At 44.8% G+C, this 15482-nt stretch overlaps 1 non-coding gene across 1 annotated transcript; it reads left to right on the top strand.

Annotated features, from left to right (window-relative positions):
* Positions 1-2625: 2625 nt before the first annotated feature.
* LOC111542264 lies at positions 2626-2764 on the top strand. The gene has a single exon (XR_002731497.1). It is a non-coding gene; the product is annotated as a U4 spliceosomal RNA (small nuclear RNA).
* Positions 2765-15482: the final 12718 nt, after the last annotated feature.

Raw genomic sequence — 15482 nt, 5'->3', positions numbered from 1 at the left:
AAAGGGAAACAAACCAATGGGAGAAACTAGTAATATATATGTTGATAAAAGACAAGTCTTGGAGGGTTGCGGAGGAAAGAGTGTAAGAAAACAGCCTGTTGCAAGTCAAGAGTAATGCCACCTGAGGTGAAATCACCATCAGGATCGATGTTTGACTCCTGAATACCAAGGTATTCCCACAGTCAGGCCAAGAAACAATCCCTGTAGCATAGACAACTCTTACAAAAATGCTTATCTAACTTCCTCAGTGGTCACGAATTTTGCAGGAGGGTCTGAGACGTGACCAACTGTACATGTTTTACCAAAAGCAGTTTGCTATGTAAAGACTACTTTCTGGAGGACAAGTACAGGAATCAACCGTCTCTCGGCCACCAGAGATATTGCTTCTGTTTGTTAGTTCCTATTAAAAATTTCTTTCTTTCTTGGCCAGGTGCAGCGGCTCATGCCTGTAATCCCAGCGCTATGGGAGGCCAAAGCAGGCGAGTGTCACCTGAGGTCAGGAGTTTAAGACCAGCCTGGCCAACATGGTGAAACCCCATCTCTACTAAAAATACAAAAATTAGTCTGGTGTGGTGACGTACACCTGTAATCCCAGCTACTTGGGAGGCTGAGACAGGAGAATCACTTGAACCCAGGAGGCGGAGGCTGCAGTGAGGTGAGATCGTGCCATTGCACTCCAGCCTGGGCAACAGAGTGACCTTTTTTTTTTTTTGAGACAGGGTATGACTCTGTTGTTCAGGCTGGAGTGCAGTGGCATGATCATGGCTCACTGCAGCCTCCACCTTCCAGGCTCAAGTGATCCACATCAGTCTCCTAAGTAGCTGGGACTACAGTCATACACCACCATGCACAGCTAATTTTTGTATTTTTGGTGGAGATAGAGTCTCACTATGTTGCCCAGGCTGGTCTCAAACTCCTGGGTTCAAGGGATGTATCTGCCTCGGTCCCCACAAAATGCTGGAATTACAGGCATGAGCCACCATGCCCAGCCTACATGTTTCTTTCTGAGACACTGGATTTGTTAGCCTCTTTCTTCTTCCTCTCAGTTCCTTTGGCCTCTGGGGGTAGTCTTACCTGCTTACCACAGAAAAAAGAGGTAATGTAAGACAGGAAATTTTATTTTAAAAAAAAGTTTTTTAATTTTTAGCTTTTTATTTTTTGAGATGGAGTCTTGCTCTATTGCTGAGGCTGGAGTATTGTGGCATGATCTTGGCTCACTACAACCCCCACCTCCCAGGTCCAAGCGATTCTTCTGCCTCAGCCTCCTGAGTCTCTGGGAATTACAGGCACCTGCCACCATGCCCGGCTAATGTTTGTATTTTTACTGGAGATGGCATTTCACCATGTTGGCCAGGCTGATCTCAAACTCCTGACCTCAAGTGATCTGCCTGCTTCAGGCTCCCAAAGTGCTGGGAGGAAATTTTCTCATGTTTCATGGTTAGGTGAGGGGGTCTCAATAGATTAACATATCAAGAAATAGAGTTATAAACCTGTATTGCCTAGAATTATATGTGCATCCACCCAAAGAATACAGAAAATAGTTAAATGTGATTATCCTGGAGAGCAGGACTGCTTCATGGAGAGCAAGGCTTTGCTCATTTAATATTATTCTACAGCTCAGGAATCAGTTAACTATGATATGCACAGGCTGGCTGCCTCTTTTGTAAATAAAGTTTTATTGGAACATAGTCACACTCATTTGTGTAAGTATGTGGATGTATGAGTGTATGAATGACTTTGTGTTGATAATGGCAGAGTTGAGTAGTTGTGACAGAGACCACATAGCTTAAAATATTTGTCATTTGGCCTTTTAAGAAAAAATTTGCTGACCTCTGCTATAGACTAGGATAAAACAAACAAACAAACCCATATTTATGTTTTATCCTGATTAAAAAAAAAAAATTAAAGTGGGGGGAAAGTCTAAACTGCCCACTTTTCAAAGCCCATTTCCAAATCACTGTAGACTTGAACTCTAGGTTATAAAAACCTCCACATAACTTCTTTTCATTCCTAAATTATTTCTAGTCACATGCATTTGATCCTGGAACTGGAATATTCACCATATTGTTCTATTTAATATTTCCAGCTCTCAATAGCAACAACAAAAATGTGGCATACAAAAAACCACGAAAAACACAGTCTGAAGAGATGAAGCAACCATTGGGACCAGATTCACATATGACACAGATGTTGGAGCTATCAGACATTAATTATGATTAATATGTTAAAGGACCTAAAGGAAAAGGTAGACAGCATGCAAGACCAGATAGGTAATTTCAGCAGAGAAATGGAAACCATTATAAAGAATCAAATGGAAATACTACAAACAAAACAGAGTAATGGAGATGAGATGTGCTTTTTATGGGCCCATCAGTATAATTGATAGAGCTGAGTAAAGAATAAGTAAACTTAAACGTATTACCCAAAATAAAATGCAAAGGGGAAAAAAAACAAAAAAAAACTCAAGACAGTACAGATAATCCAAGAACTGTAGGACAATATCGGAAATATCAGACAGTCTAACATAAGCATAATTGGAATTCCAGAAGAAGAAGAAAGAGAAAATTGGAAAGAAAACATATCTGAGAAAAATAGTGGCTGGGAACTTTTGAAAATTAGTGACACAGCTTTATGCAGTGGCAATATCATAGCCAATGAGGTTTATCTGAGGTGTGGTTATTGCTAACTGAAAACTTTTCCCAATACTCCACCATGATGACTTGAAATATAGTCAGCATTGGCAATTTTTTACAGTCTGTACAGACAAGGAACTTTATAGTTAAAAACTTAGCTAGAGACACAGAATCAAAGACCTAAGAATACCAGAGCACACCAGCAGGTTAAATACCAAAAACAAAGAAACAAACATACCTAGACATATCATGTGTAAATTGCTGCAAATCAAAGACAAAGAGAAACTCTTGAAGGCGATCAGAGAAAATAAACATGCTATCTATTGAGGAACAAGGATAAGAATTACAACAGACTTCTGTCAGAAACCATGCAAGCCAGAAGACAATGGATTAACATCTTTAAAATACTAAATGAAAAAAAAAAAAAAAAAGCTGGTAATCCAAAATTCTGTACCTACTTAGAATATCCTTAAAAAGATATGAGAAGTGAAAACCTTCTCAGGCATACAGAGATTGAGGAAATTCATTGCCAGTAAACCTACTCTACCATAAATATTAAAGGTAGATCTTTAGGTTGGGCGTGGTGGCTCAGGCCTGTAATGCAGCACTTTGGGAGGCCAAGACGGGTAGATCACAATGTCAGGAGATCGAGACCATCCTGGTTAACATGGTGAAACTCTGTCTCTACTAAAAATACAAAAAAAATTAGCCGGGCATGGTGGCAGGTGTCTGTAGTCCCAGCTACTTGGGAGGCTGAGGCAGGAGAATGGTGTGAACCCAGGAGGTGGAGCTTGCAGTGAGCAGAGATCGCACAACTGCACTCCAGCCTGGGCGACAGAGTGAGACTCCATCTCAAAAAAAAAATAAATTTAAAAAAATAAAGGTAGATCTTTAGGGAGAAGGAATATGATAAAGGTCAAAAGAGCATCAGAAATAAAAGAAATAAAAGCAAAGTAAAACATTTTTTCTTCATATTTCCTCTAAAAGATAACTGTTAAAAGCAAACATAGTAACAATAGAATATGTGTTTATAACATATGGAAAAGTGAAATGTATGGCAAACAAGGCACAAGAAATGGGAAGGAAGAATTGGAAATATATTTTTATAAAACCCTTACAATAACTGTGGAATCGCATAACGCTATTTGAAGGCATACTCAGATTATTTTAAAATATGTATTTTAAATGGTAGAGCAACCACTAAAACTGTTTTTAAAGTATAAATGAGATAAAATTGAGTGATAGAAATACTTTAATAGAGGGGATATTCAATATTGACATATTAATAGAAGTGATAAAATTGAATCATAAAAAATACTTCTGGTCTGGACAACATAGGAAGACTCTACCTTTGAAAATAAAATTAGCATGATGGCACATACCTATAGTTTGGGAGGCTGAGGTGGGAGGATTGCTTGAGCCTCAGAGGTTGAGGCTGCAGTGAGCTGTGATTGAGCTACTGCACTCCAGGTTGAATGGCAGAGTGAGACACTCTCAAAATAAAATAAAATAATAGAAAAATACTCAAGCCTGTAATCCCAGCACTTCGGGAGGCTGAGACAGGTGGATCACGAGGTCAGGAGATCGAGACCATCCTGGGTAACACGGTGAAACCCCGTCTCTACTAAAAAAATACAAAAAAACCTAGCCCGGCGAGGTGGTGGGCGCCTGTAGTCCCAGCTATTTGGGAGGCTGAGGCAGGAGAATGGCGTGAACCCGGAAGGCGGAGCTTGCAGTAAGCTGAGATTGCGCCACTGCACTCCAGCCCAGGCAGCAGAGCAAGACTCCATGTCAAAAAAAAAAAAAAAAAAAGAAAAGAAAAAAGAAAAAGAAACAGAGAAGGTTGTAAAAGAGAAAAAAGGAACAAACAACAAATAGAACAAATAGAAAACAGCTAGTAACATGGTAAATTTAAATCTAACCATATCAATAACCATTTAAAATATGAATGGTCTAAACATGCCAATTAAAAGACTATGACTGAATGAAAAAGCATGCCTCAACTTCATGCTGTCTACAACAAACCCACCTTAAAGATAAGACATACAGAGATTGAAAGTAAATGGATGGAGGCCAGGCATGGTGGCTTATGCCTGTAATCCCAGCACTTTGGGAGGCCAAGGCAGGCAGATCACTTGAGGCCAAGAGTTTGAGACCAGCCTGGCCAACATGGCAAAATCTCATCTTTACAATTAAAAAATAAGAAAAGGAAATGGATGGAGAAATGTACACTATGCAAACACCAGCCAAAAGAAAATTGGAGTAGCTATATTAATTTTAAAGTAAACTTAAGAACAAGGAAGATAATCAGGAATAGAGGCATTATATAGTAATAAAGGGGTCAACAGCCATCCCATGACTGGGTATATACCCAAAGGATCATAAATCATGCTGCTATAAAGACACATGCACACGTATGTTTACTGCGGCACTATTCACAATAGCAAAGACTTGGAATCAACCCAAATGTCCATCAGTGACAGACTGGATTAAGAAAATGTGGCACATATACACCATGGAATACTATGCAGCCATAAAAAAGGATGAGTTTGCGTCCTTTGTAGGGACATGGATGCAGCTGGAAACCATCATTCTTAGCAAACTATCACAAGAACAGAAAACCAAACACCGCATGTTCTCACTCATAGGTGGGAACTGAACAATGAGATCACTTGGACTCGGGAAGGGGAACATCACACACCGGGGCCTATCATGGGGAGGGGGGAGGGGGAGGGATTGCATTGGGAGTTATACCTGATGTAAATGACGAGTCGATGGGTGCTGACGAGTTGATGGGTGCAGCACACCAACATGGCACAAGTATACATATGTAACAAACCTGCACGTTATGCACATGTACTCTAGAACTTAAAGTATAATAATAATAATAATAAATAAAAATAAAAAAAAAATAAAGGGGTCAATTCTCCCAGAAGACATAACCGTTCTCTACGTGTTTGCACCTAACCACAGAGGCTTCAAAATACACAAGACAAAAACTAATAGATTTGAAAGGAGAAATAGAGAAATCCACAATTGCAGTTTGAGAGTTCAACACTTGTCTTTCAGTAAATGATGGAACAAGCAGGCAGAAAAATCAGTAAGGATATAAATGACCCAAACAACACGACCAACCAATTGGATCTGATTAACATTTACAGGACTTTTCACCCAACAACAGCATTTCTCAAGTGTACATGGAACATTAATTAGCCAAGAACATTGGCCATATTTTGGGCCACAAAACGCCCACGTAAAGGCAATATTCCATATAACAGGCAGTTGTGGTCTGATCTGTAGCCGAGAAGAGCAGGTTTGGATAGTTTGAAACAAAGCTCCTCTTTTCTTTTACCTGTCTCCTTCTTTCCATCTCTGCTGCCCTTCCACTCCCACTAAGAAATACTGCATGGAAACATTCATGTAGCTGATTATCTTGTTTATTAATCCTTTCAATAGACATTAGCTAGACACCTACTGTGTACCAGGTGCACCACCATGCTGGCGACTGACTGGGTGTAAAGTAACAGATGGCATTGCTGGGGCTGGTGAGTGCCTCGCAAATGAAGACTGTAGCCTTCTGCAGACTGACTCAAAGCAATGTCCTGAGAAGGAGGGAGGGGCACAGGGACTGAAGGTACTGGAAACTAGGGAGGCACAGGGACTAAAGGTATTGGAAACTAGGGAGAGCGAAGAGAACAAAAATAGAAGATGATTCTTTTTCTTTCTTTCTTTTTTGTTTGTGGAGACAGTCTCACCCTGTCACCCAGGCTGGAGTACAGTGGCACGATCTCAGCTTACTGTAATCTCCACTTCCCAGGTTCAAGAGATTCTCATGCCTCAGCCTCTGGAGTAGCTGGGATTATAGGCATGCACCACCATGCTGGCTAATGGTTGTATTTTTGGTAGAGACGAGGTTTCACCACGTTGGCCAGGCTGAACTGGAACTCCTGACCTCGTGATCCACCCACCTCGGCCTCCCGAAGTGCTGGGGTTATAGGCATGAGCCACCATACCCTGACTCTTTTTCTTAATAAAAAGCTGTCTGTCACAAGTATCAAAAATAAGCTGGCCTTATCTGTGGCTGACCACAAAGGCTCAGAGTTGGTGGGGCCCAAGAGGTCACCTCTCCTAGCCCAGACCTAGAGAGGCAACCCCAATCCTAAATGTAGACCACACTAGACTTGTATGTTAGTTTATCAGGACTGCCATAACACAGTATCCAAGACTGGGCAGCTTATACAAGATAAATTTTTTTTCATAATTCTAGAGGCTGAAAGTCAAAAATCAAGGTGTCAGCAGGGTTGGTTTTTTTCTGAGGCCTTTCCTTGGCTTGTAGACGGCCACCTCTGTCTTCATCTGGTCTTCCTTCAGTGTGCGTCTGTATCCTAATCTCCTTTTCTTCTTGGTACACCAGTCATACTGGATTAGGGCCCACACTAGTGACTTCATTTTACTTTGATTACCTCTTTAAAGACCCTGTCTCTAAATACAGCCAATTCTGAGGCATTAGGTTTAAGATTTCCACATATGAATTTTGAGGGACCCAATTCAGCCTATAGTTTAACTCTGAAGCCCAGCATCCCATGGGAAGAGATCATAGAGAGAAGAAAGCTCTGAAACCCTGCTGTGGCCAGTGCAGAGGTGTCCAGTGGATACACGGAACTATTGCCTGTAAGGGCAGCAACTGCTGGGATCCAGGTCCCCTGCAGTCACATTCAGGATCCCCATTGATCCAAGACACATCTGTCTCTAGCCAGAGCCAGGAAAGCCGGCTCTGATCTTGGCCACTGAGAGTTTAGTGCCCAGCCCTATATCCTTTGTCAGCTCCTCATTTCAGCACCACTGGTGGACAGTGCTCTGAGTGGACAGGGTAATTTGAGGCAGAGGCTCCGGTGGGCGGCCCTACACCCAGCGTTATGGAGGGCGTCCAGCCACTGCCTCCTGCTCTGCCTCGTGGGAGCCTGGGCAGCCCGCGCTGGCGGAAGCACCTGATCCTTATAGATGAGATGGTAAGTGGGGCGGCAGGGGTAAGTGGTGATGAAAACAATCCTTCCGCCCCCTCCTGGGGAGAGATGGAGAATCTAAATAAAAAGGCTTCTGCTCCTGAAAGATTGGGTTTATTTTGTCTAAAGCACTCCTTAGTGATTTGCTTCTAGTTTCCTTTGTCTCTGCAGCAATTTTGCATTATCCTAAGTTTGACGGCAGAATTCTTATTCCCATGGGAAATCTTTCAAGAACAACTTGTTCTTTCTGGATAGTGAGCTCAATGTTGAATTTCAGTTTTTCTGCAAGTGGAATAGCAGCTGTCACACTGGGCATTTGACAGGGAGGGCCACTCAGGCTACAAGGCCTGCAGGTGTGGAGGCCTCTGGCCTGCCTGCACACCTTCAGGGTGCTCTCTGGAGAGGCTGGGCTCCTGCGGCACACCCTAACCACAAGCCTGGCCGCTGCTGTTTCTATGCACCTTCTGGAAATCACACACATCTCTCTTTTCTTTCCATGCGAATAAGGATAATTTCCCAATAGACAAGCATGGAAGGAAGCTAGACAATGCATAGAAAGCAAACGTCAACCACACCTGTACTGTCACCCAACACACATGTGTTCAGCCTGCATCACTTCTGCTATTTGACCCCAAAACACCTGTTCACCAGAGATTATTTCCATTGATCAAGGGATAAATATTTCCCTCCACACAGGAGTTCAACAGAACCAACTGAAGGGCGCAGGGGTGGGGTCAGGGAAGCCGATGTGTAAAGGGCCCAGAAGGGCTGTCTTCTGACTGGCTGGTTCTGCATGGCTGCCTTCTGGTAATAAAAAGCTGTCAAAGCATTCTGGACAATGACATTCTACATAAAAGCCTACTTGGGGGACTTTCTGAATGATTGCTTCTTGGTAATGTAAAATGCCTCTGCCTTAGATGGTACCTGTTGTCATTCTAGATGCAGAGTGGCTCCAGGCTGGGGAGGCCGCTCAGTTCAGACTTTCTCTGAGGGCGAGGCTCCATATAGCATCCTGGAGGGGTGAGGTCCTCCTGCAGACTGCCTCCTCAGGTGCCAGAGAGCTCACTCCTGACCGGACATCCTGTCCTGCACGGAACAGCTCTCATAATTAATACTTTTATTTCTTTGTCCTCTCGAACATTCATTTATGGTCCTGGTTTGTTCCCTGTGGCGTTACACAGAATGAGTCCACTTTCTCTTCCTTTTTCCTTCCAACAGCTGCTGTCAAAACCTCTCCTCCCTCCCCTGGGTCTCTCTGAGCTAAGCCTCTCGCTTCTGTGAAGTCTCACCCACAGGAGACTTTCTCGCCTGCCATCCTGGTTGTCCTCACAGGAACCCTCTCTGGAAGTTAAGGATTTGTGTAGGGGGGTGCGTATCACTTCCGCCTACATTCCACAAGCCAGGACTTGATTACAGGCCTAGGCAGATGTGTGTGTTGGGTGGGAGGGGGCTGAGGCTGGCGATACGGTTCCCAACTGGGCATCCGCTTCCAGAACCACTCCATACCATGCGAGGGGACCACAGGTGTTCGGGGTATGCCTCCAGCTATCTCTGCTGTACAGCCTGAGACAGCCTGCCGTTCGGGAGGTGTTAAATGACATTTTCTCATACTGTGCTTACGCTTATATTCTTAACCCCAGCTAAAATGTTAACTTTAAAACAAGTAGGGATTTTTCACTTCAAGATCCAGAAAAATAATATGAAAAACCTGCTGTTGTGTAACAAATTACCCCAGTCGTGTTGACTTAATAATACATGCAATTTCAGTGGGTCAAGATTTGGGAGCAGCCCCGCCGGGCAGTCTGACCTGGGATTTCTCGTGAGGCTGCTGTCAGTGTGTCAACTGGGCTGCAGGCCTCTGAAGGCTTGACAGGGGCTGGTGGGGCCCATTCCAAGGCAGTTCATCCACTTGGCTGGTGGGAGGCCTCAGCCACCAGCACCAACTTGCTGGCCATGGGAAGGAGCCGTGTGGGCATCTCTACAGGCTGCCTGAGTGTCCTCGAGATACAGGGACTGACTTCCTTCAGAGTGAATGGTCCAAGAACATGTGAGCAAACGCAGCGGTGTCTTTCATGGCCTAGCTTCAGACAGCACACATCTTCCCATCTGCTAACTGTTCTGCAGTTAGAAGTGAGCGCTCTCCCGCACTCAAGGGAAGGGGAATTAACTCCACACGCTGAACGGAGGACTGCCACAGTGTGTGGGGACATACTTTGAAATGCCTAAACTATTTCCATTTCAAACCTCCTCTATAGAAATTATTTTCCTGTCTTTTTCCCCTAGAATCTAATATAATAATTGCCGTCTTTGAATTTTTTTTTGTTCCCCAGTTTTCCATTTAACAGTGATGCAAATCTAGAGCCCACCTCACTGGTGGCATTTTTCTCAAAATGTCAGGGGTACCTCTATTTGCTCCCTGTTTTTTCTTCTTCTCAGTGACTCTCTGCCTATGAAACAGACGACCATCCCCTCCGAAGTGTGCACAAGGACTCCTGGGTTGTCCTCAGGTGGGCAGCCTCACCCGAGTCAGAAATGGTGACGGTCTCAGGGAGAGGCTTATCTAAACCTGGATGGGGTATGGAGGAGGACTCTCTTCAGGGCTGTTCGCATTGTCAGTCCTATAAGATGGATTTTTTTTTTTTTTTTTTTTTTTTTTTGAGAAGTGTGGCAACTCAGGATGGATGGAATCACAAGAACCACAGATCCTGTGGCTAGTGGTTTCAAGCACTCATCAAAGCACAGCCTTGAATGAGGTGGAGAACATTTTACTCATCACATTCTCCTCAGTGGGAGGACTCCTTTTGTTCTGAAGACATTCTCTGTTAAGCTGCTTGGAGTGGTGTACAAGGGAGAGCTCAAGGCAGGCCTGATGTGCCTAACACAACCAAGGGAAATTTGTCCTGCTAGGCAGGTGGAGCTGTGGGACTAGGAAGCTAGGGAGGGCCATGTCCCTCAGGATGCGTCCCCGCCTTGTGACCCCAGTCCCCATTATTTAATGGGTTTGACGAAGACACAGAATGCAGCTATGCAGGGAGTTCTTCTGCAGACTGCTGAAGGGGTCAAGTTCTGGGAAAAGCGAGCAAAACTTCCAAGAACGCCCAAGTCCCACGTGCAAAGGAGACGGTAGAGATAGAAGACCCAGGAACCCTGGGGGAAAGCTCTGCATTTCCCCAGCATAGACCCTGCTGGCATCCAAGTTGATTTTAGGTTTTTCCGAAGTTGATTTTCCTTGCTCTTCAGGGGAAAGGAGACTCCTGGGGTATCGATCATATATCTGGGCCATCAGAGCGCTGTACACCCAAATAACGTCACACACCCTTCTGCCTGAATACCAAAGCTCAGCACTAACACTCAAGCCACAGTAAGGAAAACGGGCCAGTGTCCCCATGTAGCCAGGGCAAGCACATGACCATGTCATCGTTACAGTGGCTCCCCCTTATCAGCTGGATCAAAACGTTGGGCTCCTATTGCCGGGGACCACAAAAGCAGCCTGCAAGTGTGGGTGCTTCTTCCTTGTCTGAATCTCCGGATGGCGAGGCGTGCTTCAGAAAGACCTGTTTCAGCAATTTTCCCTTCCCTCCTACAAGTCTATTCATATTCACACGTAAACCTGCTCTTGTAGCAAATGAATAGGAAAACCTTCTCTTGCCCCCAGCTACTGCCATTTCTTCTGCTCCTATTCATGTATGAGCAAAATTTCTTGGAAGTTGGTTATAGCTGATGTAGCTACAGGCTGGCCAGCTTTGACCTACTCTACCCGTGCCTCTACCCCCACTTTTCCACGGGAAGGGCCCTTGTCAAGTCACCTGTGACTTTTGGGTTCTCAAGCCAGTGGCTGCTCTTGTTCTCATGTGGTTGGATCTCTCAGATCCCGCTCTCAGCAGATCCCACTCTCAGCGGGTCCCACTCTCAGTGGATCCCACTCTCAGCAGATCCCACTCTCAGCGGGTCCAAAACTCAGTGAGTCCCACCCAGCCGGTCCCACTCTCAGCTGATTTCACTCTCAGCAGATTCCACTCTCAGAAGAGCCCACTCTCAGCGGAGCCCCCTCTCAGTGGGTCCACATCTCAGTGAGTCCCACTCTCAGCTCATCTCACTCTCAGCAGATTCTCCTCTCAGAAGAGCCCCCTCTCAGCGGGTCCAAATCTCAGTGAGTCCCACTCAGCAGGTCCCACTCTCAGCTGATCTCACTCTCAGCAGATTCCACTCTCAGAAAAGCCCACTGTCAGCGGGTTCCTCTTACACAGCTGATTCTTCCCTCTTCTTTCCAACACTTTTTCTCGCCTCGCTTTTGCTTTCCCTTTTCCTTCACAGACCCTTCCGACGACTCTAGATCCCTAGTGCAGGAGTGTCCTAGGATCAGTCCTGCCACCCTGCTCTCCCTTGTCTAGACCCCTGAATTCCCATCCTATCCAAACGCTGATGACCTGCAATTGTACAACTTGTTATTTCCACTGAGATGTCGAACAGGAATCTCAGATTTAAGATGCCCAAACTGAACTCCTTTCTGTGAATCTCACCCTCCACATCCATTTGTGTTACCACGACTCACCCAGAAGCTCCAACCAAAAATCTAGGTGTCATCTCTACCTCCACCCTTTCCTTCTCACACCAACCATGTCAAACCCAACTGCATGCTGGATTTGATGCTAACTTTATTATTTTTGAGAGGCAGTCTCATTCTGTTGCCCAGGCTGGAGTGCAGTGGGGCGATCTCGGTTCACTGCAACCTCTACCTCCCAGGTTTAAGTGATTCTCCTGCCTCAGCCTTCCTAGTAGCTGGGATTATAGGCGTGCACCACCATACCAGGCTAATTTTTCTTTTTTTTTTTTTTGTATTATTAGTAGAGACAGAGTTTTACCATGTTGCCCAGGCTGGTCTGGAGCTCCTGACCTCAGGTGATCCACCCTCCTCAGCCTCCCAAAGTGTTGGGATTACAGGCATGAGCCACCGCACCTGGCCTGACGCTACCTTCAAATTGTGGTTTGAATCCATCTGCTTCTCTCCACCTCCAGCATTACCTTAGACCAGGTCACCATGACCATTTTTATAATTAGATCACCTCCAGTAAACCTCTCACTAACTACCCAGTCTCACGTAGTCCTTCCGGCATGACTAAGACCTTCTGTTTTAGGCTCGTCATTGAACTTATTGCTATTTTTACTTGGGGTTTTTTGGTATGTTTTATATTTATTTATTGTCCTCCCACCATACCCAAATAAGACAGGTGTGGCACAAGGTTAGCCTGTTACTTCTTCGTTCATCAGCTGTCCCTAGCCCCTCACAGAATGCAGGCACTAAAGAGTCACCTGAATGAGGTGAAGGAATGAATGAAAATAACCACAAAGTTAAGGCAGGTGCTCACGATTAAAAATTATAAACGCCTCCCCTCCCCTTTTCCACTCTAAGGAATTAAAAGAAGAGGTGTCCCTAGGACATAGAAGCCCCCAAGGTCAAGTTCAGTGCTCTCATGTCTGGATTGTCTTTGAGGCCACAGATTCACCACCACACCAGTGCTTTTCATGTAAAATTTTTTTTTCTGAGATGGAGTCTCGCTCTGTCACCCAGGCTGGAGTGCAGTAGTGCAACCTTGGCTCACTGCAACCTCCACCTCCCGAGTTCAAGCAATTCTCCTGCCTCAGCCTCCTGAGTAGCTGGGATTACAGGCGCCCACCACCACGCCCAGCTAATTTTTTTTTTATTTTTAGTACCGATGGGGTTTCACCATGTTGACCGGGCTGGTCTCGAACTCCTAACCTCAAGTGATTTGCTGCACCAATGCTTTTTAAAAATGGGGATATTGGCTGGGTGGAGTGGCTCATGCCTGTAATCCCACACTCTGGGAGGCTGAGGCAGGAGGATCGCTTGAGCCCAGGAGTTCAAGACCAGCCTAGGTAATATAGTGAGACCCCGTCTCAAAAAAAAAAAAAAAAAAAAAAAAAAAATAGAAGATTAGCCAGGTGTGGTGCACATTACATCTGTTGTCTCAGCTACTTGGAAGCTGAGGCGGGAGGACTGCTTGAGCCCAAGAGCTAAAGGCTGCAGTGAGCTGAGATTGCTCCACCGCACTCCAGCCTGGGGGCAGAGTGAGACTCTGTCAATAAAATAAAATAAATAAAATATTAAAATGGGGATGTTACTCGAGGGTAGTGTTTAAAAGCATGGCCCTTGGAGTCACTTTCCAGGTTCATACCTGCTATAGGATCTTAACCTCAATGTGCCTCAGTTTCCTCACCTGCAAAGTGGACATAAGTACTTACCCTCAAAGGACTGTGCAGAGGATTCTAAATGACGTATGAAATACAGAACAGCAGCTGGCTCAGTAATTGCTCCCGTCTTTCTTCTCAGGAAAACTAGGGCTGATAATTCCTTGCAGGCTTTTACCATCTCTGCTGCCACTCTGGACTTCCCGACATTGCCAAATTTCGGCCGACGTCTCAGCTTGTCACGACAGAAGGGTCACCACCTCCACGCTGAAAGTGGCAACTGCAGGGCCACACCCTAGTGAATTCTCCCAGTGTCCTAAAAATGGCACCCTTCTAACTCACCAGGCGTCAGAGAGAATTAAACCAAGTCCTCAAATCCACAGAGAATATCAGCATCTGCTTGAACAAAACCAAACCAAATAACTTTCAATCTTGCAGTGAAATCTGCTGCCTCAAAATGGTTCATCTGAAATCACCTGCTAAGGAGAAACGGTGCTTTGGGGGTAATAAGAGCCAACATGATTTTTGCCAGTTAAAACAACTCACAGACACCTCGGCTTGCTAGACGGATGGAGTTCTTGTGTTAGAGCATATTCACCATGGAATTCAGTATTGACGTTCTCCAAGAGAATGCAATCAGTAAATCAATTTGGTTGGGAAAAAAACTGACCCCGGACTTTCTCAATAAAGGTAGGCTCAATCAACTTGTGTAGTACTAACAGCTAGAAAACTATTCATGGGCCGGGCGCGGTGGCTCAAGCCTGTAATCCCAGCACTTTGGGAGGCCGAGACGGGCGGATCACGAGGTCAGGAGATAGAGACCATCCTGGCTAACAGGGTGAAACCCCGTCTCTACTAAAAATACAAAAACTAGCCGGGCGACGTGGCGGGCGCCTGTAGTCCCAGCTACTCGGGAGGCTGAGGCAGGAAAATGGCGTAAATCCGGGAGGCGGAGCTTGCAGTGAGCTGAGATCCGGCCACTGCCCTCCAGCCTGGGCGGCAGAGCGAGACTCCGCCTCGAAAAAAAAAAAAAAAAAAAAAGAAAACTATTCATGAAGATGAAAAATACAATAAAAGTAGCAAGGCCCTAGGGTATATAAAATCAAATTATAGTATATCATGAAGTTGTACCGATTCTGATGGCTACCTGCCCCCAGCTATGCGTATTCCCATGGAGACTACCTTGTTCAAAGGAACAAATTGGAACTGCTGTAAACAGTAAAGAGGCATGATATAACCAGACAATTCTGAGATTTCAAATATGTTTTCCTTCTGCCTGGTTTTTCCACATTCCACATTCAGGGGTCAGACTGGCTGATGCACTGGCAACCCAGCTTTCAACAGAAATATGCAGGTTCCATGGATTAGATGCTAAAGAATGATAACTTCTAAGGAAATTTTATATATTCAGTATGTCGTACTAAATAGATGAAGAGTTAAAACCCTACATTACTGTCTGTCTTCCAAAATTCTCACTGGGGGGAAAATAAACCTCAAAAACTCAAACTCCATAATTAACCCAATTCAGAATTTTAAATGAGGCATGTATGAAGCAAAACCCTATTCACTGCATTTAACTCAGCGCTGGAGGATGTTCTCTAAATCTGAGGAGAAATAACATTTACACTTAGAACAGAGG

Source organism: Piliocolobus tephrosceles, chromosome 15 (assembly GCF_002776525.5).
Source record: "Piliocolobus tephrosceles isolate RC106 chromosome 15, ASM277652v3, whole genome shotgun sequence".
Taxonomy (NCBI): domain Eukaryota; kingdom Metazoa; phylum Chordata; class Mammalia; order Primates; family Cercopithecidae; genus Piliocolobus; species Piliocolobus tephrosceles.
This window is presented reverse-complemented; position numbering and strand designations above follow the sequence as displayed.